The sequence below is a fragment of the Mus caroli genome, chromosome 4 (genome assembly GCF_900094665.2).
Source record: "Mus caroli chromosome 4, CAROLI_EIJ_v1.1, whole genome shotgun sequence".
Classification (NCBI taxonomy): Eukaryota; Metazoa; Chordata; class Mammalia; order Rodentia; family Muridae; genus Mus; species Mus caroli.
Genome location: NC_034573.1, coordinates 19,761,079 through 19,766,294, shown reverse-complemented (window position 1 = coordinate 19,766,294; position 5,216 = coordinate 19,761,079). Strand labels below are relative to the sequence as shown.

At 41.8% G+C, this 5,216-nt stretch overlaps 1 protein-coding gene across 6 annotated transcripts in view; it reads left to right on the top strand.

The window, feature by feature from the left end:
* Klhl32 (kelch like family member 32) overlaps positions 1 to 5,216 on the top strand; it is a 225,317-nt gene that overhangs the window by 30,683 nt on the left and 189,418 nt on the right. Inside the window, exon 1 of one of the 6 annotated variants that reach the window (XM_029476831.1) lies at positions 4,968 to 5,048. The exons of the other annotated variants lie outside the window; for them this stretch is intronic. The gene's annotated coding sequence lies outside the window, so the exon portion shown is untranslated. Of the gene's footprint in view, positions 1 to 4,967; positions 5,049 to 5,216 lie in introns of those variants that run through there. 6 annotated transcript variants of the gene reach the window in all.

The window sequence follows — 5,216 nt, the reverse complement described above, 5'->3', positions numbered from 1 at the left end:
CTTCCTTGACCAAGGTATCATTGAGAAGAGTGTTGTTCAGTTTCCACGTGAATGTTGGCTTTCTATTATTTATGTTGTTATTGAAGATCAGCCTTAGTTCATGTTGATCTGATAGGATGCATGGGACAATTTCAATATTTTTGTATCTGTTGAGGCCTGTTTTGTGACCAATTATATGTTCAATTTTGGAGAAGGTATCATGAGGTGGTGAGAAGAAGGTATATCCTTTTGTTTTAGGATAAAATGTTCTGTGGATATCTGTTAAATACATTTGTTTCATAAATTCTGTTAGTTTCACTGTGTCTCTGTTTAGTTTCTGTTTCCACGATCTGTCCATTGATGAAAGTGGTGTGTTGAAGTTTCCCTCTATTATTGTGTGAGGTGCAATGTGTGCTTTGAGCTTTACTAAAGTTTCTTTAATGCGTGTGGCTGCCCTTGCATTTAGAGCATAGATATTCATAATTGAGAGTTCCTCTTAGAAGATTTTATCTTTGATGAGTATGATGTGTCCCTCCTTGTCTTTTTTGATAACTTTGGGTTGGAAATCGATTTTATTCGATATTAGAATGGCTACTCCAGCTTGTTTCTTCAGACCATTTGCTTGGAAAATTGTTTTCCANCCTTTCATTCTGAGGTAGTGTCTGTCTTTTTCTCTGAGATGGGTTTCCTGTAAGCAGCAAAATGTTGGGTCCTGTTTGTGTTGCCAGTCTGTTAGTCTATGTCTTTTTATTGGTGAATTGAGTCCATTGACTCAATTAAAAGAGTTATTAAGGAAAAGTAATTGTTGCTTCCTATTGTTTTTGTTGTTAGAGTTTCCATTCTGTTCTTGGGGCTGTCTTCTTTTATTTTTGTTGAAGGATTACTTTCTTGCTTTGTCTAGGGTGTTGTTTCCATCTTTATTATCCTTTGAAGGCCTAGATTCATGGAAAGATGTGTGAATTTGGTTTTGTCATGGAATACTTTGGTTTCTCCATCTATGGTAATTGAGAGTTTTGCTGGGTATAGTAGCCTGGGCTGACATTTGTGTTCCTTTAGTGTCTGTATAATGTCTGTCCAGGATCTTCTGGCCTTCATATTTTTGGTGAGAAGTCTGGATTAATTCTAATAGGTCTGCCTTCATATGTTACTTGACCTTTTTCCCTTACTGCTTTTAATATATTGTCTTTATTTAGTGCATTTGTTGTTCTGATTATTATGTGTCGGGAGGAATTTCTTTTCTGGTCCAGTCTATTTGGAGTTCTGTACGATTCTTGTATGTTCATGGGCCTCTTTCTTTAGGTTTGGGAAGTTTTTTTCTATAATTTTGTTGCAGATATTTATTGGCCCTTTAAGTTGAAAACCTTCATTCTCATCTACTCCTATTATCCGTAGGTTTTGTCTTCTCATTGTGTCCTGGATTTCCTGGATGCTTTGACTTAGGATCCTTTTGCATTTTCTTTGATTGTTGTGCAGATGTTCTCTATGGAATCTTCTGCACCTGAGATTCTCTCTTCCATCTCTTGAATTCTGTTGATGATGCTCACATCTATGGTTCCAGATTTCTTTTCTAGGGTTTCTATCTCCGCATTGCCTCACTTTGGGTTTTCTTCATTGTGTCTACTTCCCTTTTTAGGTCTAGTGTGGTTTTGTTCAATTCCATCACCTGTTTGGATGTGTTTTCCTGTTTTTCTTTAAGGACTTGTACCTCTTTAGCAGTGTTCTCCTGTATTACTTTAAGTGAGTTATTAAAGTCCTTCTTGATGTCCTCTACCATCATCATGAAATATGCTTTTAAATGCGGGTCTAGGTTTTCGGATATGTTGGGGTGCCCAGGACTGGGTGAGGTGGGAGTGCTGCGTTCTGATGATGGTGAGTGGTCTTGGTCTCTGTTAGTAAGATTCTTACGTTTGCCTTTCGCCATCTGGTAATTTCTGGAGTTAGTTGTTAGAGTTGTCTCTGGTTAGAGCTTGTTCCTCTTGTGATTCTGTTATCCTCTATCAGCAGACCTGGGAGACTAGCTGTCTCCTGAGTTTCAGTGGTCAGAGCACTCTCTGCAGGTAAGCTCTCCTCTTGCAGGGAAGGTTCACAGATATCAGGCGTTTGGACCTGCCTCAGGGCCTGTCCCAGAAGCTGTTAGCTTCTGTAGTCCACACTCTCACCTGTGCAGACTAGTCTTGGAGGGATCCAGGAATCAAGGTGGCTCCCCTAGTTGCTCAGGCAAAGCCCTCCCGGGGAAGGTGGACACCTCTCTTCTGGCAGGGAAGGTGCCCGGATGTCTGGAGCCCAAAACGGGGTCTGCCTCAGAAGCTGTCCTCTAGGGACCTTGGGGGTGTCCACCAATTCCGTGCCCAGGGGACCCGGTTCTGGCGCTGACTGGAAGGGATTCGTGCCCTGGTTTTCTGCTTCCCTAATGCTGTCTCAGGTCCTGCGTGATTGGATTGGAACAGAAGTTCTGTTCCACTCACCAGACGTCCTAAGATTGAGTGGAGAGTCCTCCAGGGATCTTGGGGAAGTCCGCCAACTCCGTGCCCAGGTGACCTTGTGCTGGCACTGACCAGAAGGGACTTGTGACCCTGGTCAGGTCGGGTTTTCTGCTTCCTTAATGCTGTGTCAGGTCCCACACGATTGGAATGGAACTGAAGTTGTGTTCCACTCACCGGTGGTCCTAACATTGCATGGAGAGTCTTCTAGGGACCTTGGTGGTGTCCGCTGACTCTGCATCCAAGGTGACCCAGTACTGGCACGGACCGGAAGGGGTTTTTGCATCCTGTTTTCTAAGTTTCTCTGGGTCTGTTTGTAATCTCACATGAATACTTTTCTTCCCTGCCTGCTTGATTTTCAATTTTCTGACCAGTTTTTCCAGTTACTTCTGGAAGAAGTCCCCTGGGCATCCTTAAAATGCTCTCGTATGGTGTTCTTCTTAGGTTTGCTATTGGGTATTCTTTTCAAACCACTGAGAGATCGCCTCTGTCCTTCTTCTGTTCAATTTCTGCTTTCCTAAATCAGGTGTTCTGTCCTCCCACCCCCCGAATATCCTCTTGTTTAGATGGAAAAGTATCCTCTAGTAATTTCCTGAAAAACAGTGCTTGAAGAGATAATTGTGTACTTGGCATGAGTGAAACAGATTAATTGTTCTTTAAATTGATTTGGCTGTATGACTACATTGGTTATTTACTTATTTGTTTTGAACCATTGGCGACTGAAGCCAAGAGTTCTGCCAACGAACTTTGCTCCAGGCAGAAAAGAAATGTTTAGTTTTCTTTATCCTTTCAACATTTTTTCCTATTTTTTTAGTGACTCTTGTGTGTGTGTGTGTGTGTGTGTTAAATATCTTTGGACATTCATTCATAATCAGTGGACAAGAAAGCTGTTCTGAACACACAGAGATGTGGGGATGGGGTGAGGGGTGGGGCAGGGATGAAAGTTGTTAATCCAGGGCTGTCATGTAAAGCGATCACAGTGAACTGTGTGTTTGGTGACCTGTGTATTTAGGGAACCTTCAGTAGCTGAGGGTTATGTGTCTTGTTCATTTAACCCCTTAAGTAACGTCAATGCTCAGTGCTCAGTCCCATGCTGGGTGGGACATGAGAGTTTATAGTATCCACAAGTCCTGTAGAAGCCTTCCCTGCTCCCTCAGTGTTTCTTGTGATGCGCGCATCCTCCATTATGTCTACATCCCATCCCACAGTCTAGAAACAGGTTGTTCATTCTCTTGTGCAAGCAAATATCGTGCATGTCACTGGAGTGAGGCAGATGAGAGTCACAGTGCAGGCAAGGGGACAAAGGGCCTCTAGGGAGTCTTTCTAAAACACATTTCCCCCTCCTTTTATTCTCAACTGTCCCAGCCAGTTTTGGCTGAAGTAACAAATTATCACAGACTGAGTTACTTAGACACAAATATTTATATCTCACAGCTCTGTAGGCTGAGAAGTCCTAAATTTAAATGCTGGCAAATCTGGAGCTGGTGAGTGCCCGCTCCTGGCATGCAGATGGAGGTCACTTTGTATCTTCACATGGTAGACAGCAGAGAAATATATATATATGTGTGTGTGTGTGTGTGTGTGTGTGTGTGTGTATGATTACATTTCTCCCTTTCTTTTTCTTTCTCCAATTCATCCCAGGTATCCCCCTTACTTTTTACTTTTTTTCCCCAATTCTCGGCCTCATTTTCTTTAACTGTTGTTCTGCACACACACATACACACACACTGACCCCCTTGACCCAGTTAACCTCCTGGAAACCTCTTTTCCAGAAGTAACTGGAAAAATGGTCAGAAAATTGAAACTCATGCAGAAAAGAAAAGTATTCATGTGAGTTGCCTTTAAACAAGTGCAACTTCTAAGCTAAACCAGAGACCTAGAGAAACTTAGAAAACCTGATGTAGTCAATACAGTCTAAGTCTAGTGTATCTAAGACTAGTGAATAGGGGTGAGAGGTGTACAAATATGTTTGTGTGTATGTGTGTAATAACATACATGTGTTTGCTAATATACGTGTGTGTGTGTATATATATATATATATATATATATATATATATATATATATGTGTGTGTGTGTGTGTGTGTTACAACTTGCTCAGTCCATTATAACTTATATGCATGTTTTGAAAACTGACCATTTGACATTAAATAACCAATTGGATGCTCTTCCTGGGGAAGACTATTTTTTCCATTCTCAACATTTCTAAGCTGCCTATAGTTCTTTGTTTAGGGATAAGGCCTTGTGATCTTTCTCCCATACACGTTAATGTATCTATTTGTGTGGTCTTTGGCCAGGTGATGTTTAGACAATCATATTAGTGAGACTTCATGGGTGTAGCTTCTCTGACAATTTTTAGGCGATAAAACATGACAGTGAACTCCTTGTTCCTCTGATTCTTTCAGCCTTTCTGTCTCTTCATCTGTAATGATCCCTGAGCAACATGGCTCAGTAACCTTAAGGGTGCAGCTCTGGCATGATTACCTTGATACTAACCACCAGCTGTCTAGTTGGACTTAAGACCCACCTAACGAAAGGGACATCAGGCCTGGTACTGGAATCCTAGCCAACTACCCAAGGCTAGTGATGTGGTGAGTATTGGAAGAGAACCTACAGAAAGTCACAACCAATCAAAATACAGAGTTGTAGAGTCCCAACCGATATGTCTACAACTCCAATCTAACTTTCTGTCTTTTTTCCTCGAGTTAAAACTCATCAAGTTTAGCCGGGCGTGGTGGCGCACGCCTTTAATCCCAGCA